Genomic DNA, 25,912 nt, shown 5'->3' on the forward strand with positions numbered 1-25,912 from the left:
CACGTATTTCCGTAAAGGGCTTTTCAAAGCTAGAATGACCCCGGAATCTGGAAATGGTTACATTTTGCTTTTCTTAATCACTGAATACACAACCAGTTGAATCAGCTAATTCTTCTAACGGTATGAGAAGCTCAAGTATCTGAGCAGTTTATTTTCTATGGCTACTGTTCAGCTATGAGTAATAGCTTCCATGGATACCAGAAAGACAGCCAGATTTTCAAAGTTCCATATGAACCCAAATACCAGGAAACATTCACTTAAAAATCAGATGAAGTTTAATTTACGTGGTGTATTTGAATTAGTCAGGATTTTTAGCTGCAAGAAACGAACTCTGGCTGATTTGAGCCAAAAATGTTAGGAATAGTAGATATCTTACATAGCGTGGGGGAAGGACAGGTAGTTGGGATTTGAAGATGAATAGGAACAATACCAGGGACCGGAGAGCCTGGTGGGCTGCTGTCTATGGGGTCACACAGAGTGGGACACGACTGAAGTGACTTAGCATAGCATAGCATAGCATAGGAACAATATGAATCCCAGGGGGAGGATGGTTCCACCACACTGCAGTTATAGGGCCTGAGGGAACGTAAGGTGCTGCCTGCTAAGTCACTTCAGTCATGTCCAACTCTGTGTGACCCTGTGGACTGCAGCCCACCAGGCTCCTCTGTCCATGGGATTCTCCAGGCAAGAACACTGGAGTGGGTTGCCATGCCCTCCTCCAGGGGATCTTCCCAATCCAGGGATCAAAATAGCATCTCTTATGTCTCCGGCATTGAAAGGCATGTTCTTTACCATGAGTGCCACCTGGAAAGCCCATGTAGGGAACTGCCTTGTATCTTTTTGTGTCTTAAAGGTCCTGGATACAAGCATATGATTTACCAAACCTACTGCCCAGCCTCCTGATAAAGGAGGGAAAAATATCCATCTGGACTCTTTTGGCTTCTAAAAAGCTATGTTTCACTGGGTCTCATGAAGGAGGAAATGCCTACCAAGTAGGAAAGGAATTCAGGCAACAGCAGGAAGAGAGAGATAAATGTGCCCTCAACAGTCCTTCTTTCTGTCTTTGTAATTGAATATATTCATAGCTGAAGGTACAGGCAGGGATTTGGGGGGGTTTGCTTCGTATTTTTATTTGTCAAAAGAGGTGACTTGCACTTCATGTCATGCTTATCTGCACATTGGCCTGAAGAATCAAAATTGGGTTTAGTGCTGGAAGTGCTGTGAACTAGCTGTGTGACCTTAGTCACAGCACTGTTTCCTCTCCTGTAAATGTGGAAATTTGAGTCCACAAGCCCTAGATTATCTGTCAAGAGACAAAGTCCCCATCAGCCTGTGATGCTCTGCTCCACATCTGGCCTTTCCAGCCTGAAAGCCATCAGCCACATGAGACTAGTGAGTATTTGAAGCACGGCTGGTGTGATTGAAACTCTGAATCGTTCAGTCTTCTTCTTGTTCAGTCACTCAGGCATGCCTGACTCTTCGCAGCCCCATGGACTGCAGCATGCCAGGCTTCACTCTCCTTCACCATCTCCCAGAGCTTGCTCAAATTCTTGTTCATTGAGTCAATGAGGCTATCCAACCATCTCATCCTCTGTCGTCCCCCTTTCCTCCTGCCTTCTATCTTTCCCAGCATCAAAATATTTTCTAATGGGTCAGCTCTTCACATCAAGTGGCCAAAATATTGGAGCTTCAACTTCAGCATCAGTCTTAAATCTTCTTAATTTTAACTAATTTAAATATTAATAGCCACAAGTAATCAGTGACTACTGTATTAGACAGTTCAGCTCTAAGTGATCACCCTCCATAAAAGCAGACACCATATCTGTGTTGCCAATTTATTTACTTTGAGTGCAGGATTTCCCTGGTGGCTCAGATGATAAAGAATCTGCCTGCAATGCAGGAGATCGGGGTTCAATACCTGGGTTGGGAAGATCCCTTGGAGAACGGAATGACTACCCACTCCAGAATTCTTGCCTGGAGAATCTCATGCACAGAGGAGCCTGGAGAGCCATAGTCCACGGGGTCACGTAGAGTTAGACATGAATGAATGACTAACACTTTCACCTTCAGGGCCCAGGGCAATGACTGGCTGAGTGTTCGGCAGGGGGCTTGTTATTTAAATGGGAAAGTGAAGGTGAAGTCGCTCAGTTGTGTCCAACTCATTGTGACCCCATTTAAATGGGGAGATTAGACAATAAGGATGGGATATTTGAGGAGAGACTTGCTGAGGCATGGAAGTCAGCATACAGATATCTGGGAGGGAGTATTCTAGGCAAAGACCCCAAGGTGAGGTAATGTCTGTGGTGCTCCACAAAGAGCAAGGGGGCAGTGTGCCTTAATGTTTACTCTTTGAGTAAAGTGGTCTCTGTGGGGGTGGGGAGGTGGTTCCCATAAGGCCTGGCAGTTTTTTTAAATACTGATGAGAATTATTGGAGGGTTTTGAGCAGAGGACTGTGACATGATCTGATTTGTTTTCAAAGAGTCTCTCTGTTAGAAGTGTCTTGGGCCAGCTACAGATGCAGGGAGATACTGAGGTAGGGAGAGACCCATGTTGGAAGAAGCCCCAGTGATCCAAGCAACGGGGAGAGACTTGGACCCCAAATGTGGGAAAGGTGGTGTGAAGGACCGGATTCTGGTTTTAGGGGTAATGCCAACAGCATTAGCTAATGGATTGGTGATGGGCTGTGAGAAAAAGACAGAAGGTAAGGACGACCATAATTCTTTTGGTTTGGGCAGCTAGACTGGTGAAAGGGCTCTTCCCCAAACTGGGCAGGATTCTAGGGCTGGGGCAGGCTGGAGAGTGTATGAGGAATTCCCTTTGCCATCTGCTGAGTCCCAGTCTAGAATGAGGGATGAATGTGCTTCTCAATCTCCAGTTCCAGGGGTACAGGTGTCTGTCATTACAGCAGACAGGAGCACTGTCCACCTCGGGGAACCCAGAGAAGCGTGCAGATCCCAGCTGTGTCAGGATGTGGAGCCTCCCCGCACACACTCCTGCCCGCGCCCTCAGCTGTGTGTGACGGCCCATTTCCCAAAGAGCAAAGTGGCCAGCCGGCCCACCCACCGTTTATTCTGCCTGAAGGAAGCTGTCTAGACAGTATCTTTCACTCCTTACTAACCGAGTTCTGCCTTTTAATTTAATTGTGAGGTGGTGAATAGATTGTGTTTGCTTCCCAAGGTACTTACATTCCAAGGCTAGAAACCATTATCCAATTTTAGTGCAAAAGTGATTTCAAAATATGTATATCCTGGGGACAGAGCATTGCCTATTGTTAAGCCATTTAAAAATGAATTCTCCTTTATTTTACATGTGTTTGTTTAAAAGTAGGAAGACATGCTATAGAAAATAAATGTGAAAAACTTTGAAATTTATAGACACGGGATTAAAAAGATTAAAATTTTCTTTCTTTTTTTTTCCCCATGGAAAAAAACCCCTAAAAAAGATTTTCTAGGTTTTGGAATGTTTCATTTAGTCAAGTCTGGGAGCCTGGCATTGGCTGGTTCTTGGGGGTGGTGCCAAGACAATAAAATGTTTGTCACGTGGTAGGACAGAAGTCCTCTTTGATTTCCTAGGAGAAAACAAACTTGGAGGAGGTGAAGCCAGCTGAAAGGCAGCAGGAGAGGAAACCTGCAGAAGGCCCAGAGGCCTGCCGAGCTTGCCCCGCTGGAAGACTTTGCAGAGGAGGGACTGCGCCATTAGGCCCAGAGTAGCCCAGGGCCTCTCCCTGTTTCCCTGCTGTCAGTTCCTGGTGTTCCAGAGTTGCTTCTGGGTCCTAAACATACCCATGTTTCTTCTGTCATGAACAAGGACTCAGGCCCCTCTGCTCCTTACACCTCTCTGGATCTCTGCTTGCCTCTAACTTCAATGTTGTTGGGGAAAATTCTGAGCTGAAGTCATCTGTGTCCACTGGTGCCCAGCTCACACCCCATTTTACCATCCCGTACCCGCCTCCTGGTGGTGAGAGCCACTGATAGTGACTCCCAGCTGCTCTGCCCTTGGCTGATGGAGGCCACTTTGCTGGGAAAAGCCTTGCACATTAACTCTCCCACTCAAGGGGCCAATGATTAATCAGAGAACACAAAAGCTAGGTTCCTTTGCCCCACAGACAAACAACCCTGCTGAGCAATTTGTGTTTCAGAGCCCACTGATGAGATTTGTGCTATGGGCCTTTTATTTATTCTTATTTTGTCTCTGCTGGATTTTCATTGTGGTACATGAGATCCTCTACTTGCCCCACGGCATGTGGGATCTTAGTTCCCAACCAGGGATCCAACTCACGTCCCCTGCATTGGAAGGCAGATTCTTAACCACCAGGGCAGTCCCCAGGCTATGGGTCTTGAGACTCATCCTTGCTTGGTTCCCTCCCCTCCTCTAGCTTACTTCCAGTTTTCTTCCAGGTGTCTTCGGAGAGCACTCCCTGGATAACTTATGTGCAGCCTGACTGAGGCTCTGCTTGTAAGGAATCTGAAAGAACGGTCTCCTTACCCCAGAGTGAGGAGTATACACTGACATCTTACCTTGTAGGGTAGGTGAACCCTACTATTTCTCTTGGTGTGTATGAAGGTCACAGGGAGTGAGCTGACAGGAGACCATTGGCAACTGTGTATTATATAGCCAAGAGAGGATTGCTGGTATTTCCTGCTCACCTGATTGCCACACACTTGCTTCAAGGCTGAATTTATAGACAGATGTTACCGAACTATGGCCACAGCAATAAGAGGGCAACATACATTGTCAAACAAAGTACCAAGCAATCACAGGGATTTCACAGAAGATCATTTCTATCTGCAAAATGTTTGACCTTTAGAAATGTACATTTAGTCTCTTCATAGTACCTTATTTTTAACCAAGTCAAAATCTGATCTGGGTGGAGTTCTCCCTTGAAAACACCCTAACGCCTTACTTCTCAAAGTGTGGGCCATGGACCAGAAGCATCAGTATCACCTGGGAGTTTGTTAGAGACGCAGAGTCTTGGGATCCACCTGAGGCCAGCTGAGTCAGAATTTGCATTTTGATTGAGATTCCACAGAAGATCCTATACACAAGAAAGTTTGAGAACACTTGCCTGAATATATCCTAAAGGTGAATTTTGCATGGTGAATATCTGTGTAAAAATTTGAAGCTGACAGAATCCACAAAAAAACAAATGCTCAAGATGGAATAAAAGCTCACTTATCTAGAGCTCATATACTCTCCACCTTGACTGCCAAAAGAACAGCCTAGAACTAGGGGTTTCAGGCATATGGTTTTAAAGTCTTCTGCAAGTTTAGTTTTAGTTGCTCAGTTGTGTCTGATTCTTTGTGGCCCTATGGACTGTAACCCACCAGGATTCTCTGTCCATGGAATTTTCCAGACAAGAATACTGGGGTGAGTGGCCAGTTCCTTCTATAGGGGATCTTCCAGACCCAGGGATCGAGCCCGAGTCTCTTGCATTGCAGGCAGATTCTTTACTGTCTGAGCCACCAGGGAAGGCCAAGTTTGAGAGCGATTAAAAAGGTGTAAACTGATTTCCTGGAGTACTGATTCTCAAACTATAATCCTGGATCAGTAGTATATGCATGCCCCAGTGACTTGTCAGAAATGCAGAGCTCCTAGGAGTTCCCTGGTTGCCAAGGGATTAAGATTTCACCTTGCAATGCAGGAAGTATGGTTTCGGCCCCTAGTCAGGGAGCTAAGATATGGTTTACTTGCATTGTCGTTGTTCCGTCGCTCAGTCATGTCCGACTCTTTGCTACCCAGACTGCAGCATGCCAGGCTGCCCTGTCCATAACCATTTCCCAAAGCTTGCGCAAACTGATATGCACTGAGTCAGTGATGCCATCCAACCATCTCATCCTCTGTTACCCTCTTCTCCTCTTGTCCTCTATCTTTCCCAGCTTCAGGGTCTTTTCCAATGAGTCAGCTCTTCCCATCAGGTGGCCAAAGTATTGGAGCTTCAGCTTCAGCATCAGTCCTTCCAATGAATATTCAGGGTTGATTTCCTTTAGGATTGACTGGTTGGATCTCCTTGCTGTCCAAAGGAATCTCAAGAGTCCTCTCCAGGACCACAATTCAAAGGCATCAATTCTTCTGCACTCCACCTTTTTTTATTGTCCAACTCTCACATCCATACATGACTACTGGAAAAACCATAGAACCATAGCTTTGATTATACGGACCTATGTAGGCAAAGTAATGTCTCTGCTTTTTAATACACTGTCTAGATTAGTCATTGCTTTTCTTCCAAGGATCAAGTGTCTTTTAATTTCATGGCTGTAGTCACCATCTGCAGTGATCTTGGAGCCCAAGAAAATAAAGTCAGCCACTGTTTCCATTGTTTCCCCATCTGTTTGTTGTGAAGTGATGGGACCGGATGCCATGATTTTCATTTTTTGAATATTGAGTTTTATTTATTTTTTATTTATTTTTTTTGAATGTTGAGTTTTAAACCAATTTTTTCACTTTCCTCTTTCACCTCATCAAGAGGCTCTTTAGTTCCTTTTTGCTTCTGGTATGCTGCTGCTGCTGCTAAGTTGCTTCAGTCGTGTCCAACTCTGTGCGATCCCATAGATGGCAGCCCACCAGGCTCCCCTGTCCCTGGGATTCTCCAGGCAAGAATACTGGAGTGGGTTTGCCATTGCTTCTGGCATAAGGTAGGTGTAATCCTCATATCTGCAGTTATTGATATCTCTCCTGGGAATCTTGATTCCTGCTTATGAGTCATCCAGCCCTGCATTTCTTATGATGTACTCGGCATATAAATTGAATAAGCAGAGTGACAATATACAGCCTTGACGTACTCCTTTCCCAATTTTGAACCAGTCTGTTGTTCTAAGTCCGGTTCTAACTGTTCCTTCTTGACTTGCATACAAGTTTCTCAGGAGACAGGTTAGGTGTTCCGGTATTCCCACTTCTTTAAGAATTTTTCACAGTTTGTTGTGATCCACACAGTTAAAGGCTTTAAGCATAGTCAATGTAGCAAGTAGATGTTTTTCTGGAATTCTCTAGTTTTATCTATGATCCAATGGATGTTCGTAATTTGATCTCTGGATCCTCTGCTTTTTCTAAAACCAGTTTGTACATCTGGAAGTTCTCAGTTCACATATTGTTGAAGCCTAGCTTGAAGGATTTTAAGCATTACTTTGCAAACGTGAAATAAGTGCAATTTTGTGGTAGGTAGTTTGAGCATTCTTTGACATTGCCACTTTTTGGGATTGGAATGAAAACTGACCTTTTCCAGTCCCGTGGCCACTGTTGAGTTTTCCAAATTTGCTGATATATTTAGTGCAGACTTTCATAGCATCATCTTTTAGGATTTGAATTAGATCAGCTGGAATTCTATCACCTCCACTAGTTTTGTTCCTAGTGATGTTTCCTAGAGCCCACTTGACTTCACACTCCAGGATGTCTGGCTCTAGGTGAGTGATCACACACGATTGTGGTTATCTGGGTCATTAAGATCTTTCTTGTTATCATTCTTCTATGTATTCTTGCCACCTCTTCTTAATATCTTCTGCTTCTGTTAGGTCCATACCATTTCTGTCCTTTATTGTGCCCATCTTTGCATGAAATATTCCTTTGGTAACTCTTATTTTCTTGAAGAACTCTCTAGTCTTTGCCATTCTATTGTTTCTGATCTAAAACAAAACATGAAACGGAAGCAATAGTCTAACAAATTCAGTAAAGATTTCTAAAATGGTCCACATTTTTAAAAAATCTGAAAAAAAAATGCAAAGTTTCTGCCCATGCATAAGACTGGGGTGTATAGAGGATGGGGTCCAGCTTTCTGCATTTTAGCAGGCCCTCTGGGTGATTCTAATGCATGCTCAAATTTTACTTCTGCTGTCCTGGAGGAAGCAAAGAGCAAAACTGATGACAACAGAAAATACAAAGGAAAAGAAACATAGGTACTGAACAGGCAGAGACAGGTCTAGGATCACTCAGGCTTGAATTAAAGGTGTAAGAAGGAGTATGCCAATGAAAAAAATCATTCAGTAGTCAATCTAAGAAAGAAATGGAAATTTGTATTTGAGTCAACCTGACAGTTATAACCCAGGAGACAGTTTCTTAGAGAGGTCTGAGAACTGTTCAAAGAGGTAAAGGGGTGGCTACTACATACGTGATTTTGATGAAGGGGTAAGATGAGCAATCAAGGACTCATCTTGTAGAAGTTGACTGCTACTTACAAGGGACAGATGTTTTAGTTAATGGTTTTAGTGCCTTTCAGTATTTGGGAAGATGAAAAACACTGTCTTTATAAAATGTTTTCTTGGAAGGATCTAACTCTCTGAGGGCCAGTTCTGTTAGTTTTCCTAGAGCGCAAAGTGCCTCATTCTAATCTTTACCTTGATTTCCTTTCAGGGTGTTATAGGTCAGTGACTACAGTGCTAATGACTTGATCTTGTAGAACTGGATGGCGGGCAGCTTTCTTTATCTTACAATCCCTTCCCTTTCAAATTTCTACCAAATTATAGGCATTTCTTGACCGATTTGTCTCATGGCACTAGGAATGTTCATTCCAAGATCAAAGGTAAAGATTTTGTGGATAGGCCGCTCCATGTGCTATTACTGGACTAAGCCCTGTTAACAGTGACCCAAATCCTCCAGACCGCCTGTCTTACATCTGTTACGGTCTAGGAAATGGTTCCCTCTTGTTGCTATTTCCCATATCTGCAGTTACAGTTACTGATCTTACAGGATTACATAATTGGTCAAGTCATCTAATCATCACTACTTTTATATGAGGCTCAGTCAAACATTTAGTAGAGCAAGAAACAATAATCTTATAAAATAAACAGAATGCAAGTAATAAAGCTAGCAACACTAGTAAGGTCATAAGTAAATATTTAAGCTAAAAATTTCCATTAGATGCAGCCAAGCATCATCCCAGTTCATCTGGCCAGTCTGTTCTGCACCAATGACTGTCTTTCAGTTCAATTCAGTTCAGTCGCTCAGTCGTGTCCGACTCTGCAACCCCATGAATCGCAGCATGCCAGGCCTCCCTGTCCATTACCAACTCCCTGAGTTTACTCAAACTCACGTCCATCGACTTGGTGATGCCATCCAGCCATCTCATCCTCTGTCGTCCCCTTCTCCTCCTGCCCCCAAATCCCTCCCAGCATCAGGGTCTTTTCCAATGAGTCAACTCTTCGCATGAGGTCTTTAAGGGAAATGATAAACTGGCATTGTACACAAAGTTCACCAAAGATGTCTGCATGCACAAGGTGAGTGGTGGGTCACTGTGACTTCTTACAGGATTCCGAAAGGGATGCGGTCTTCTAAGGAGTTAAGTGGTTGGCTCTGGTAAAAGAAAAAAGTGATCTTTATGGTTGAGCAGGTAGTTCTGTCATGGGGGAGGTCTGGTTTAATGCATAACAGACGTATAGTGTACATTAGAGGGGAGGAAACAGGTCCAAGTGGGCAGAGGGGAAAGAATTATGTTTAAATTTATCTTGTCTTGCTTTAAAATATGACTTTTATTTATTGAGTAGATTTCAGTAAGAGGGGCCAGTGTTAATAAAGATACAGTCATTAAGCAACTATATGGCTGGGGCAAAAACTGTAAAGTATGGAAGAGAAGATGCTGGAAAGTTAGTGAGAGAATCAATACAGGGTGTATCAGGAGTTTGGCCTTTTTACTCCTAAATAATGTGGAGCCACTCAGACTCTCAGTGGCAGAATAATGTCGTTAAGAAAGAAAAACATAGTTTTGCATTTGAAAGGGAGAGGATTCCATTATCTACAGATTTAGTTTACCCAGTGATGCAGAATGGATGAAGCACTTTTCAGTTCAGTTCAGTTCAGTTGCTCAGTCGTGTCCGACTCTTTGCAACCCCATGAATTGCAGCATGCCAGGCCTCCCTGTCCATCACCAACTCCCGGAGTTCACTCAAACTCATGTCCATCAAGTTGGTGATGCCATCCAGCCATCTCATCCTCTGTCATCCCCTTCTCCTCCTGCCCTCAATCCCTCCCAGCATCAGGGTCTTTTCCAATGAGTCAACTTTTCGCATGAGGTGGCCAAAGTATTGGAGTTTCAGCTTCAGCATCAGTCCTTCCAATGAACACCCAGGACTGACCTCCTTTAGGATGGACTGGTTGGATCTCCTTGCAGCCCAAGGGACTCTCAAGAGTCTTCTCCAACACCACAGTTCAAAAGCATCAATTCTTCGGCCCTCAGCTTTCTTCACAGTCCAACTCTCACATCCATACATGACCACTGGAAAAACCACAGCCTTGATTAGAGGGACCTTTGTTGGCAAAGTAATATCTCTGCTTTTGAATATGCTATCGAGGTTGGTCATAACTTTTCTTCCAAGGAGTAAGCGTCTTTTAGTTTCATGGTTGCAATCACCATCTGCAGTGATTTTGGAGCCCCCCAAAATAAAGTCTGACACTGTTTCCACTGTTTCCCCATCTATTTCCCATGAAGTGATGGGACCAGGTGCCAGGATCTTCGTTTTCTGAATGTTGAGCTTTAAGCCAGCTTTTTCACTCTCCACTTTCACTTTCAACAGGCCTTTTAGATCTTCTTCACTTTCTGCCATAAGGGTGGTGTCATCTGCATATCTGAGGTTATTGATATTTCTCCTTGCAGTCTTGATTCCAGCTTGTGCTTCTTCCAGCCCAGTGTTTCTCATGATGTGCTCTGCATATAAATAAACAGTGTGACAATGTACAGCCTTGACGTACTCCTTTTCCTATTTGGAACCAGTCTGTTGTTCTATGTACAGTTCTAACTGTTGCTTCCTGACCTGCATATAGGTTTCTCAAGAGGCAGGTCAGGTGGTCTGGTATTCCCATCTCTTTCAGAATTTTCCACAGTTTATTTTTATATACAGTTAAATCATGAATAATACCCGAGGGTAATCCTGAAGTCATGCTCAGAAACTTCTACAGTAACAGGATCTAGTCAGACCAGTATTGGGGTGCCTAGGACTTTATTTTGAGACAGTATTCTTTGCAGAAAATGAAATGAGTCATGTCACAATTTCCAGGTACCTTTCAGTGTTACATAAAGATAACTACATCTCTCTTCAAAACACTTTTCAATTTTGTTCTGCTGGTATTTTTGCAAACTAAAATTCGCTTTCTCACTTACCCTTCACACTTTTGTGCTTCTACCCGTGATTTTTTTTATTTGTAATAATACTGAATAAGAAAATGAAATCACAATTTAATATTCTTATAAACCACAGAGGAATTCAGCCCATGAAACACACTTACAGGTCATGATTTTCTTTCACTTTCGTGAATTTTCCTTATTTCTTTTTAATGAGTTGTGTAGATTGACACAACGTCACACAGCGTGTTGCTCTGCCTAGTACCTCACTGGGCTGAAATACAAGATGCCCAAAATGTCCTTCAGAATGGAGAAATACACAGGATGCATTAAAATATATAATTCTAAGAGCATTATTCAGTAGCTGCACTGCTTGGTGCTTTATGCTTAAGTTATCAAGCAGTACAAAAGCTAGATGATGTCTTAGTGGCTTTAAGAGGTTAAGGGATCTCCTTAAACCCCAGTGTCAAAGGGAATAACATTAATTTATGATGGTCATGTTAATCTCAGGTAGCCTGTAGCCAGGTTAAATGAATGCCTACTCTGCATGGGTGGGAGAGCCTGTACTTTCTCACCTATGGGGGTTTCTGAGGGAGATTTCAGCTCCGATGACTAGCTCGGTCACAATGTGTCTTAGTTTTCACCAGTACAAGTATTTTGCAACAGAAAACAAAGACGCAGTTGCTTTTGATAGCCTTTGCTAAAACTTCAAAAAACATTCTTTAAAGATTCACAAAATGCTCTCAGTAGTTTTACTATTAATGTGGTCTTTTGTTGATTGCAAAATAGAACACCCACTTTTACAACTGAAACAAATTAAAAACACATTATTGGAATTTTTTTAGTGGTGTGTCTTTTCGACCCCATGGACTATAGCCCGCCTGTCTCCTCTGTCCATGGAATTCTTCAGGCAAGAATGCTGGAGTATGTTGCCATTTCCTCCTCCAAGGGATCTTCCTGATCCAGGAATGGAACCTGCATCTCCTGCATTGGCTGGCAGTTCCTTTACCACTGAGCCACTGGTATTGTCTTTAAAGTTTTACTCTGTTTTTATATATAACCCATTGACAAGCACTCAAAAAACTGTCTCCTGATAGAAGAGCACGTAAAGCCACCTCTTCTGTATCCTGTCATAGATGAAACATGGTTCCTGCCATGAGGGACATGCCATATGTCCATTTTACAGGACTGCCTGTAAAATGACTGTAAAAGCACCCACCGTCCTAAAGCTTTCATCCCAGGGTATCAGTGCATTCCAATCCCAAAGAAGGACAGTGCCAAAGAATGTTCAAACTACTGTACAATTGCGCTCATTTCACACACTACCAAGGTAATGGTCAAAATCTTTCAAGCTAGGCTTCAGCAGTACGTGAACCAAGAACTTCCAGATGTGCAAGCTGGATATGGAAAAGGCAATGGAACCAGAGAGTAAATTGCCAACCTTTGTTAGATCATAGAGAAAGCAAGAGAATTCCAGAAAAATATCTACTTCTGCTTCATTGACTACACTAAAGTCTTTGACTGTTTAGATCACAACAAACTGTGGAAAACTCTTAAAGAGATGAGAATACCAGACCACCTTACCTGTCCTCTAAGACACTTGTATGCAGGGCAAGAAGCAACAGTTAGAACCGGACATAGAACAGATTGGTTCAAAATTGGGAAAGGAGTATGTCAAGGCTGTATATTGTCACCCTGCTTATTCAACTTATATGCAGAGTACATTATGTAAAATGCCAGGCTGAATGACTCACAAGCTGGAATCAAGATTGCTGGGAGAAATATCAACAACCTCAGATGTGAAAATGATACCACTTTAATGGCAGAAAGTGAAGAAGAACTAAAGAGCCTCTTGATGAAGGTGCAAGAGGAGAGTGAAAAGGCTGGCTTGAAACTCAACATTCAAAAAATGAAGATCATGGCATCTGGTCCCATCACTCCATGGTGAATAGAAGGGGAAAAAGTGGAAATAGTAACAGATTTAATTTCTTGGGTTCCAAAATCACTGCAGATGGTAACTGCAGCCATGAAATTAAAAGACACTTACTCCTTGGAAGGAAAGCTATGACAAACCTAGGCAGCGTATGCCTTATGATCCAGCAACCCCACTGCTGGGCATACACACTGAGGAAACCAGAAGGGAAAGACACTGTTTATAATAGCCAAGACATGGAAGCAACCTAGATGTCCATCAGCAGATGAATGGATAAGAAAGTGGTACATATACACAATGGAGTATTACTCAGCCATTAAAAGAATACATTTGAATCAGTTCTAATGAGGTGGATGAAAACCTACAGAGGCAGAAGGAAAAACATAAATACAGTATACTAACGCACATTATGGAATTTAGAAAGATGGTAACAATAAAGACAGCAAAAGAGACACTGATGTATAGAACAGTCTTATGGACTCTGTGGAGAGAGGGAGAGGGTGGGAAGATTTGGGAGAATGGCAATGAAACATGTAAAATATCATGTAGGAAACGAGTTGCCAGTCCAGGTTCGATGCATGATGCTGGAAAGGGCTGGTGCACTGGGACGGCCCAGAGGGATATAATGGGGAAGATTCATTTGGTTTTGGCAAAAACTAATACAATTATGTAAAGTTTAAAAATAAAATAAAATTGGAAGAATAAAAAAAAAAAAAGCAAAGACATTACTTTGCTGACAAAGATCTATATAATCAAAGCTATGGTTTTTCTAGTAGTCATGGAAAGTGAGAGTTGGACCATAAAGAAGGCTGAATGCCAAAGAACTGATGCTTTTGAATTGTGGTACTGAATACTCTTGAAAATCCTTTGGATGGCAAGGAGATCAAACCAATCAATACTAAAAGAAATCAACCCTGAATATTCATTGGGAGGACTGATGCTGAAGTTCCAATACTTTGGCCATCTGAGGGAATGAACCAGTTCATTGGAAAAGCCCCTGATGGTGGGAAGGATTGAAGGCATAAAAGAGAAAGAGGCAGCAGAGGATGAGATGGTTAGATAGCATCACTGACTCAATGGACATGAATTTGAGCAAACTCTGGGACATAGTGAAGGACAGGGAAGCCTGGCAAGGTGCATGCAGTCCATGGGGTCGCAAGGAGTTGGACACCACGTAGTGACTCAACAACAGCAATCAACGTTTATCCACTCTCTGCAGAGAAATCACTGTTTCCACTTGGTTCACTAAGACGTGAAAGAGGCAGCAAGACAGGGAGAAAAGGTTCTTTTATTTTATCAAAATCATAGGAAGAATTAGGGAAAAAAAGGTTGAGAGAAGGGTGCTCCTGGGTCTTCCTTTTGTTGAGTCACTGCCTTTATTCATCTGTTTTGTCAGTTTTCAACAGCAGTATTGTTTTTGTCTTACAAGAGGAATAAAACTTGAGCTTGAGCCATATAGTAAGAAGCAAACTTTGAACATTGAGAAAAGTCACTTAAAACAGATTCTACTTAGTGATATGAATCTATAACATTACCAAATATCTGAATAGAGCCACAGGATCAAAACACTGAGGGCACATTCAAGAACCACCATATTGATATTTGTGTGCTCCACAAATGTATGGGCAAACTTCAGAACAACACGAAACAGAAGGCCACTTCTGGCCACTTTTGGCCTTGATCTGAAGCATCACTTGAGTAAGACAAAGCTTTATTATCTATTTTCACAGGGCAGAAGTCTAAAACTTATTGTTCTATGGCTCTGGTTTCACTACCTTAAATGAACGAATTTCGCCATGGACATACATTTTGTTCCAGAAAAATGAACATTTTCATATAATTCTCAAAGTGTTTATAAAGTGCAGGGAGAAAATTCACAGCCGGAAGAATATGACACAGTGAGAATGCCAGTGTGGGCAACAACACTATTATCCAATAAAAAACAACAAAAACAAGCTGTAAGGATGTTAATTGTTACCTTAGGGTAATTTAGGTATCCTCAGATGGCATCTGCAGGCCGTCTTATCAAGCACATATTTCATCTGCGGACTGGCATCCCTAGTCGACAGTTTGGAATTAACGAGGGCTGGAGTGGCTGGGCCTCTATATCTCTCCACTAGGTGCACATAGCTCATGGTTCAGGAGTCTGTGGCCATTTGGCCCAGGGCTTGCCTTTGCTTGGTTGTAGATTCCCAGGATATTAATAGCTAACATTTACCAGGCACTGTTTTCCAAGCAGTGGGCTAAGTTTATGTGAATTATTCAACTTCATGCTTATTACAGAAATACTTTGAGAAGTCCTGTTTAATGAGAAAATTGATATGACAGAAGACAAGCAGCTTATCTGGGGTCTTACACTTAGGAAATAGCAGAGTATGTTTTGAAACTTGTGGTCGGTGTCCATAACTGGTGGCCTTAACCACTGGGATACACAGTCACAGACCTGTTATTTTAAATCAAATATGCAGAGTGCAAAGTCAAAATTTTGTTCATTTACAACAATTGGGAAATTACTTCCAAAGACAGCTAAACTAATATTTGCCTGCTTTGCTTGGTACCTACTGCATGCTCTGTTCTGAGATGGTAGCGTGTGGTTTACGATTTATACTTCAAAGTTGGCATTTACTGACCACCTATGATGCCAGCCACTCTTCTGATTTTAAATTGCTCTGTATCAAACTGACTCAACTTTCCAGTCATAAAACAACAGCTGCTTATGATCGTTATCTCCCCTGGTTCTGGAGGTTGACTGGGCTCAGCTGGGCTGTTCTGATTGCAGCCTTGCAGAGAGTTGCAGGCTGACGGTGGCTGGGTGGTCAGGCTGCAGACAGGGTGGAATCAACTTGCAAACTCCTTCACTCACACGCGGGGGTCTGGACCAGAAGAATACAGACAGCTGTGGGCTGAGTGCATGGATCTCTCTCTCTCTCCATCTCTCCAACACGGCCGCTTGGGGTGGGCAGACTTCTCAGACGTGGCTCAGGGCTTCAAAGCTGTGTGCCCTGAGAAAGCACGCAGAGCCTGACACTTCCACCACATCCTGGTCATCTGTGGGAAGTTATGAGAAGGGTCAGCCCATCCTCAGGGAGGGGGATTAGTCTCCACCTCATGACAGGAAGAGTGACAAAGAGCATAGGATACGTCTTAAAAACACCACGGAACAATTACAAACACTTGCATCATTACCTTAGTTAATTACCAGATTATCTGTGCAAAGTAGACATTACCTATTGGGGGAGGAATCATACACTCAGGTAGGAATTGACAGAACTCAGATTCAAACTCAGTCTGCCCGAATCCACAACACAACCCTATTCTCTCCTAAATGCTTTCATCTACCACACTCTAACACCTTAGTCCAAAAAGATGTGAGGCTTCCAGCAGAATTAAAACAGAAAATTTCAGGATAAAAAAGAGGACTGTTCCGTACAAGTGGAGTAAATCAGTAGTATCAGGTATTCATTCAATTATGAAATATGTTTTAAATGCCTACTGAATCCTAGGTGCTAGGGATATATGGATCGACAGATAGGATTCAAGCAGAGTAAGGAGGGGTAGGTATCAGTATCAGTATTTCCCACATTTTCTGCTCTTATGAATGTTAAGTTTTAGAGGAATTGGCAATTAACAGGCAACCAAGACACAGCAATATGTTATGAGTCATGGTAAGTACTCAGAAGCGATTAAAGGATATGGTGAAATTTGTGTTCTTCATTCCACGTGGTTCTTTAGAATTCACAGCCATATTACCTCACCCACCTTCACACGGATAATAATATAGCGCTGGCCAGGCCAAAAATAGTTGCTCTGGCGACAGCAATGGGCCCAAAAAATGGACACATGACTCAAGAAGTGCTAATTAGAGTGTTTCCTGGATTCACACACGCACAGAGGAAAAAGCAGTTTTCTTTCTACAAGGGTTGCGAAGCGGGGGAAGCTGCACACGGCAGCGGGTGGCCTTGTTGAAGACACTTACCTGGCTGAAGACGAAGTGAGGCCTGCACTGAGAGGGAGGGAAGGCCTTGTGGGGTCAGGGAGAGGAAGGAGAGGGGCGAGGCGAGGAAAGACCTGGTCCCGGCCACCGGAAGACTTCGCCTTCCGCAGAGCTCTCTGCTTACCGTCTCAGCCTTGCGCTGCCTGACGCCTGTGGCCTGCTCTGCAAAACCCACCCGAGTGTGAGGCGGGGACAGGTCTTTCTTGTCTTCCCGGGTACAGACTCTGGGACACATTTGGTGCTCAATGAATATTTATCTGATCAATGAGGGTTGACGGATGAGTGCGCGAATGACTTTGAGAACAAAAAAAAAATCACACAGAGGAAACCCTCTTTCCCCTCTATCTAACTAGAAGGACGGTGCCCAGCTAAGTTGAGGAGTCAAGGAAATTTTAGCATTTTCATATTTTAAAAAAAATTTTTAATTAATATTGAGTTTCCTCAAAAAATTAAAATGAGAATGGCCACACGGTCTAGCAAAACCACTTCTGGATGTATTTCCCAAGGAATGAAAACAGAATATCAGAGAGATAGCTGCACCCCCATGTTCATTGCAATGCTATTCACAATAGCCAAGACATGGAAACAACCTAAGTGTTCATCAGCAGATGAATGGTTAAAGAAGATGTACACACACACACACACACACACACACACACACACACACAAGGGAGCATTATTCAGGCATGAGAAAGAAGGAAATTCTGTCATTTGAGACAACACAGGTAGACCCTAAAGGCGTTATGCTAAGTGAAATAAACCAGACAAAGGAGGACGGATAGGGTGTGGGGTCACTTACACAGGAAGTCTGAAAAAAAGTCAGATTCATAGAAACAGAGAGTACAAAAGTGGTTGCCAGGGGCTGGAGGGCAGGGAAGTACGGAGAACTCAGTGGAAAAGCACAGACTTGTCATAAACTTTCGGCTGCAAGATGAATAAGGTCTGAGGATCTGATGTAAACGTGGGACTCTAGTTGACAGCATTGTGCTGTGCAATTGAAATTTGCTAAGAAAATCAAACCTAAATGTCTCACCACTGTCCCCCACCTCCCCATAAAACAGATGATATGTGAGGTGAGGGATCTGTCAGTTAATTAGATGGGGGAAGTCCTTCCACAATTTATATGTATATCAAATCAGTACAACATACATTTTAAATATCTTACAACTTTATATGTCAATTATATTTCAACACAACTGGAAAGAATTTAAAAAACACACAGTATTACAGTTTCCCCGGTAGTCCAGTGGTTACAACTCCATGCTTCCAGAGCAGGTGGCACCAGTTCGATCCCCGGGCAGGAAACTGAGGTCCCACGTGCCGCTGAGGCATGGGCCAAAAAATTAAAAGAAGAAAAACATATAGTATTGATTCAAATACTACATTGTCAACAGTCATCAGTTAGTAGCATACAACATACAATCATACAAGCTGTAAGTTTTCCTTCACATGGACATGAATACAAGTTAGATAATGAAACCAAATATCCCAAACCTTTAAAATACGTACATCTTAAGGATCAACTTAGTTTAAGGAACTCAGTACCGACAGGTTGAGCACACAGAAATGACAAAGGTAAGAGGAGTTCAAACATTCATAATTCCAGCTTTCCGCCATCATGGGCTTCAAGCCTATAAAAATAATGGAACTTCCTTCAGAACTAAATAATAACAACTGGAGTTAGTACAGTCAGAGAAGAATCAGGCAGCTAGGGCCTGAGGACCAAAACGTTACCAGATTGGATGTATCTTTGTGAAACCTCAGAGGTGTAATTTAAAAATTACTGGGTTAATTTGCTTTTCTAGAGCAAATGGCCCCTGAAAATGAAGGTGTAATTTATCATCCAGGCAGGAGGATGAAAAGTTCCTGGTGGGTAGCCAGGCCTTGTCTGGTCTCATAAATTCTGGTGTTCTGAAATTTCCGCCGTCCTTGGGGAGTTTATGGACACGGTAGATTTCCATGTTATCACCTTTCATTTCCAGTTCTGGCAACATAGACCTTTTTATTAAAAAGAAATCAAAAGAAACATAAAACCAGTAAACAGCAATAAAAACTCAGAAAGAATGCAGACATAGAATCTGATGCTGCTGGTCATTAAATTCTAAAGGCTTCCTTCTTTTCCTCTATACTCAAGAGACCACCACCCTCATGCTCCTTCCCATCCCAACCCCTTCTAAACTAGCCTTCACTCATCTACACTCAGGAGCAAATGATGGTGAGCAAAGACATTTCTCTTTCTTTTTTTTTTATTATTATTATTTTTTAATTTTATTTATTTATTTATTATTTTTTAAACTTTACATAACTGTATTAGTTTTGCCAAATATCAAAATGAATCCGCCACAGGTGTACATGTGTTCCCCATCCTGAACCCTCCTCCCTCCTCCCTCCCCATACCATCCCTCTGGGTCGTCCCAGTGCACTAGCCCCAAGCATCCAGTATCGTGCATCGAACCTGGACTGGCATCTCATTTCATACATGATATTTTACATGTTTCAATGCCATTCTCCCAAATCATGTCTTGATGACTTAAGAGAACTAAGCTTTAAGATAGGACTGTGAGTTCTGATGGTGAGCTATCCAGTCTAGTGAGAAAATAGACAATGCATTTTGGGGCCCATGGATTTTTACAGAAACCTTTCTGGTATCACGGGAGAGCAAGTTTTGCAAACCAACCCAAATATAAGGGTCTTCAGTTCAGTTCAGTTCAGTAGCTCAGTCGTGTCCGACTCTTTGTGACCCCATGAACTGTAGCATGCCAGGCCTCCCTGTCAATCACCAGCTCCCAGAGTTTACCCAAACTCATGTCCATCGAGTCGGTGATGCCATCCAGCCCTCTTATCCTCTGTTGTCCCCTTCTCCTCCTGCCCCAATCCCTCCCAGCATCAGGGTCTTTTCCAATGAGTCAACTCTTTGCATGAGGTGGCCAAAGAATTGGAGTTTCAGCTTCAGCATCAGTCCTTCCAATGAACACCCAGGACTGATGTCCTTTAGAATGGACTGGTTGGATCTCCTTGCAGTCCAAGGTACTCTCATGAATCTTCTTCAACACTATAGTTCAAAAGCATCAATTCTTTGGCGCTCAGCTTTCTTCACAGTTCAACTTTCACATCCATACATGACCACTGGAAAAACCACAGCCTTGATTAGACGGACCTTTGTTGGCAAAGTAATGTCTCTGCTTTTGAATGTGCTATCTAGGTTGGCTATAACTTTCCTTCCAAGGAGTAAGCGTTTTTTAATTTTACGGCTGCAATCACCATCTGCAGTGATTTTGGAGCCCCCCAAAATAAAGTCTGACACTGTTTCCATTCTTTCCCCATCTATTTCCCATGAACTGATGGGACCAGATGCCATGATGTTAGTTTTCTGAATGTTGAGCTTTAGGCCAACTTTTTCCCTCTCCTCTTTCACTTTCATCAAGAGGCTTTTGAGTTCCTCTTCACTTTGTGCCATAAGGGTGGTGTCATCTGCATATCTGAGGTTATTGATATTTCTCCTGGCAATCTTGATTACAGCCTGTGCTTCTTCCAGCCCAGCGTTTCAAATGATGTACTTTGCATATAAGTTAAATAAGCAGGGTGACAATATACAGCCTTGACGTACTCCTTTTCCTATTTGGAACCAGTCTGTTGTTCCATGTCCAGTTCTAACTATTGCTTCCTGACCTGCATATAGGTTTCTCAAGAGGCAGGTCAGGTGGTCTGGTATTCCCATCTCTTTCAGAATTTTCCACAGTTTATTGTGATCCACACAGTCAAAGGCTTTGGCATAGTCAATAAAGCAGAAATAGATGTTTTTCTGGAACTTTCTTGCTTTTTCGATGATCCAGTGGATGTTGACAATTTGATCTCTGGTTCCTCTGCCTTTTCTAAAACCAGCTTGAACATCTGGAAGTTCACGGTTCATGTACTGCTGAAGCCTGGCTTGGAGAATTTTGAGGATTACTTTACTAGCGTGTCAGTGAGTGCAATTGTGCCATCGTTTGAGCATTCTTTGGCATTGCCTTTCTTTGGATATTACTCAGTTGTTAAAAATAATGCATTTGAATCAGTTCTAATGAGGTGGATGAAACTGGATCCTATTATACAGAGCGAAGTAAGCCAGAAAGAAAAACACCAATACAGTATACTAAGGTGTATATATGGAATTTAGAAAGATGGTAACAATGACCCTATATGCAAGACAGCAAAAGAGACACAGCTATAACTCTGTGGGACTCTGTGAGAGAAGGCGAGGGTGGGATGATTTGAGAGAATAACACTGCTACTGCTAAGTTGCTTCAGTCGTGTCCGACTCTGTGCGACCCATAGACGGCAGCCCACCAGGCTCCCCTGTCCCTGGGATTCTCCAGGCAAGAACACTGGAATGTGTTGCCATTTCCTTCTCCAATGCATGAAAGTGAAAAGTGAAAGTGAAGTCGCTAAGTTGTGTCCTACTCTTAGCAACCCCATGGACTGCAGCCTACCAGGTTCCTCCATCCATGGAATTTTCCAGGCAAGAGTACTGGAGTGGGGTGCCATTGCCTTCTCCGGCTGTAGAAACTAACACCTTTTAAAGCAACTATATTCCAAAAAAAAAAAAAAACTACTTTTTTAAAAAGAAGAGGGAAATGGATGTCATCCTAGGTTGGTACCTAAGATGGGCAGATTTAGAAAAGGGAACACAGAGGGAGTCAGAGGAGAAGAGGGGCCAGCAGGAAGGTTAGAAGAGGCTGGAGCTTCAGAGATGAAGTCAGAAGGAGTTTTGAAAAGAGGAGACTGCTCATAAAAAAATGTGCTTTAAAGAAAATTTATTAATCAAGCATTTATTAAGGACCTGCTGTTAAAGCTCACCGACCAACGCCCTTCTGGAACACATCCTGAGTCAAAGTGAGACTGAGTTAACTTGCAGCAAAAGATAATTTACCCTGAGGTGCTGTGGGGAGCTTCTGTGGGATTTGTGTTAATGGTGGATGGTTCTACAATTGGTTTAAAGAAACGGGCTAATCTGGGGGGAATGTTGTCCAAACGGGTATCTGAATAATTTTCCTGTGTGAGATGGGAAGGTTAAAACAGGGCTTGATGTATTGTTGGTGGTCAGGAGGGGGCCCTGGCTAACTGTTGAGGATGCCAAGTGGCCTTGACCGTGTCCTGATTATGTGCTGTGAGTGTTTACACTCAGTGGGGAATTCATGGTCTAGCTGTCAGGAGGCCCATTCCTCACTGTCCAAGTCCTAGAATGTGGAGCTTTATGCTGGAGTTGCAAGCCTGGACAGCAAGGCTCTGGCCCCTGAGGGTGTCAAAGTCAGCTTGCAGCTTCAAGGCCAACCTCATGGGATGCAGGGAGGACATCTTAGTATCTTATAAACTGAGCAAACTTTATTTTGAATTTTGTTCTTTAAGAAGTACACACACACACACACACGGAACTTCCCTGGTGGTGCAGGGGATCAGAATCCAACTGCCAATGCAGGGGGCATGGCATGGTTTCAGTCCCTGGTCTGGGAAGATTCCACCTGCCGGGGAGCTCCTGAGCCCACGCTCTAGAGCCTGCACACGACAACCACTGAAGACTGTGTGCCTGGAACCTGTGCTCCACAGCAAGAGAAGCCACGTCAACGAGAAGCCTTCACACCATGACAGAGTACGGCTCCCGTTCACCACAACCAGAGGAAGCCCTGCCAGAGCAACAAAAGCCCAGCGCAGCCCAGAGTAAAGAAATACATAAATAAACAGGAAAATCCTGTGATTCTTTACTTTTAAAAAGGTACACACACAGGCATCTAGAATGATATGGGGAAGCAACAGAGATAAAAACGGTCCCAAATGGTGTGAACAAGCATCAGTCTCACAGCTGAAAAGTGGAATGAAAAGAGTCAATTACCCAGAAAAGGCCCATGAAGAGAGAATAGACAACTAACTGGATAAAAAATTAAAAAGAGTTTCATTAATGGTTAGAACAATCTTTAGATTGTTTTAGAAACTATTAAAAGGAAAAAAATCCAAGCTGTGTTTCTTTAATGCACTTCACACCATTAACTTTACATAAAGAGCAGTAGCATCAAGAAATAAATGAAACAATTCAACTGGCATTGAGTGCAGGATAATTCCAGAGAATCACCACTTAGAACAAAAACCCTAGATGCTTTAGCATTTTGGCCATTTCAACAATTTTAACCAAAAGAAGAAACAGTAAAGTAAAGTAACTTGCCTTGCTTTTGTAGGTTAAGCAGGTGCAGCTGCTGGATGTTTTCATCTTCTTTAGTAAAAGTGATTTCAACTTACTTTTTGCTCTCTACTTCTTGATATTTGGAATACATATATTTTTTTTAAAAAGTATATTATTGAAGATTAGTTGATTTATAACATGTTAAAATTTCTATTATCTTTGCATGAAAATTCCCTTGGTATCTCTAATTTTCTTGAAGAGATCTCTAGACTTTCCCATTCTATTGTTTCCTCTATTTCTTTAAACTGATCACTGAGGAAGGCTTTCTTCTCTCCCTTTGCTATTTTTTGGAACTCCACATTCAAATGGATATATCTTTCCTTTTCTCCTTTGCCTTTTGCTTCTCTTCTTTTCATAGCTGTTTGTAAGGCCTCAATTTGGAAAACTCAGCAGTGGCCACAGGACTGGAAAAGGTCAGTTTTCATTCCAATCCGAAGGAAAGGCAATGCCAAAGAATGTTCAAACTACCGCACAATTGCACTCATCTCACATGCTAGCAAAGTAATGCTCAAAATTCTCCAAGCCAGGCTTCAACAGTACGTGAACCATGAACTTCCAGATGCTTAAGCTGGATTTAGAAAAGGCAGAGGAACCAGAGATCAAATTGCCAACATCTGTTGGGTGATCAAAAAAGCAAGAGAGTTCAGAAAAACATCTATTTCTGCTTTATTGACTATGCCAAAGCCTTTGACTGTGTGGATCACAATAAACTGTGGAAAATTCTGAAAGAGATGGGAATACCAGACCACCTGACCTGCTTCTCAAGAAATCTGTATGCAGGTCAGGAAGCAACAGTTATAACTACATGGAACAATGGACTGGTTCCAAATGGGCAAAGGAGTACGTCAAGGCTGTATATTGTCACCCTGCTTGTTCTATGCAGAGTACATCATGAGAAACGCTGGGCTGGAGGAAGCACAAGCTGGAATCAAGATTGCCGGGAGAAATATCAATAACCTCAGCTATGCAGATGACAGCACCCTTATGGCAGAAAGTGAAGAAGAACTAAAGAGCCTCTTGATGAAAGTGAAAGTGGAGAGTGAAAAAGTTGGCCTAAAGCTCAACATTCAGAAAACTAAGATCATGGCCTCCAGTCCCATCACTTCATGGGAAATAGATGGGGAAAGAGTGGAAACAGTGTCAGACTTATTTTTTGGGGCTCCAAAATCACTGCAGATGGTGATTGTAGCCATGAAAGTAAAAGATGCTTGCCCCTTGGGAAAAAAACTATGACCAACCTAGACAGCATATTAAAAAGCAGAGATGTTACTCTTCCAACAAACGTCCATCTAGCCAAGGCTATGGTTTTTCCTGTAGTCATGTATAGATGTGAGAGTTGGACTATAAAGAAAGCTGAGCGGAAGAATTGATGCTTTTGAACTGTGGTATTGAAGAAGACTCTTGAGAGTCTCTTGGACTGCAAGGAGATCCAACCAGTCCATCCTAAAGGAAATCAGTCATGAATATTCATTGGAAGGACTGATGCTGAAGCTGAAACTCCAATAATTTGGCCACCTGATGTAAAGAACTGACTCAGTTGAAAAGGCCCTGATGCTGGGAAAGATTGAAGGCAGGAGGAGAAGGGGATGACAGAGGATGAGATGGTTGGATGGCATCACCGACTCAATGGACATGAGTCTGAGTAAACTCTGGGAGTTGGTGATGGACTGGGAGGCCTGGCCTGCTGCAGTCCATGGGGTTGGAAAGAGTCAGACATGACTGAGTGATGAACTGAACTGAACATATTTATACACACACACACACACACACACACACACACACATATATATATATATATGTTCCTTTTTGTATTCTTTTCCATTATAATTTAGCACAGGATATTGAAAATATTTCCCTATCCTATGCACTGGGACCTTGTTGTTTACCCCCTCTACATATAATACTTTGCATCTGCTAATCCCAAACTCCTAATCCATCCTTGCCCCATTCTCCCTCCTCCTCGGGAATCTTTTTTTTTTTTTTTTAATTCCCCACTCCTCGGCGAAGAGCTGCACCACGAATTTGCGGTGCATGTCGATCTGGTCCCCGTACAGGCTGAGGAACTTCTGGATGAGGAGCTCGTAGCCCGCGCCGTGCGGCACGGCCGCGGGCCGCGCAAAGACCGAGAAGCAGAAAAGCACGGGGACCGTGCCCGACGGCGCCCCCGCGCCCGCGCCGCCGCCGCCGCCGGGGAGCGCCGGGACCGCCGGCTCCGCCGCCGCCATGCTCCCCGAGCGTCTGCGAGCTCCGAGGCCGCGAGGCGCAGACACTGCCGGCCGCCGCGGCCCCGCCCTCGGGAATCACAAATTTGTTCTGTATGTCTGTAAGCCCATTTCTGTCTTGTAGATAAGTTCATTTGCGTCATATTCTAGACATCACATGAAAGTGATATCATATGGTATCTGTCTTTGTCTTTTTGACTTCACTTAGTATGATAATCTCCAAGTTCATCCATGTTGCTGCAAATAGCATCATTTCATTCATTTTATGAGTAATATTCCTTTGTACGTGTAAACTACATCTTATTCACGCATTCATCTGTTGACGGGCATTTAGGTTGCTTCCATGTCTTGGCCATTGTAAGTAGTGCTACAATGAACATTGGGATGCATGTATCTTTTTGAATTAGAGTTTCTCCTGATAAATGCCCAGGAGTGGGATCCCTGGATCATATGGTAGCTCTATTTTTAGTTTTTTTGAGAAACCTCCAATAGAGGTCATACCAGTTTACA

Source organism: Bos mutus, chromosome 13 (genome assembly GCF_027580195.1).
Source record: "Bos mutus isolate GX-2022 chromosome 13, NWIPB_WYAK_1.1, whole genome shotgun sequence".
NCBI classification, from domain to species: Eukaryota; Metazoa; Chordata; class Mammalia; order Artiodactyla; family Bovidae; genus Bos; species Bos mutus.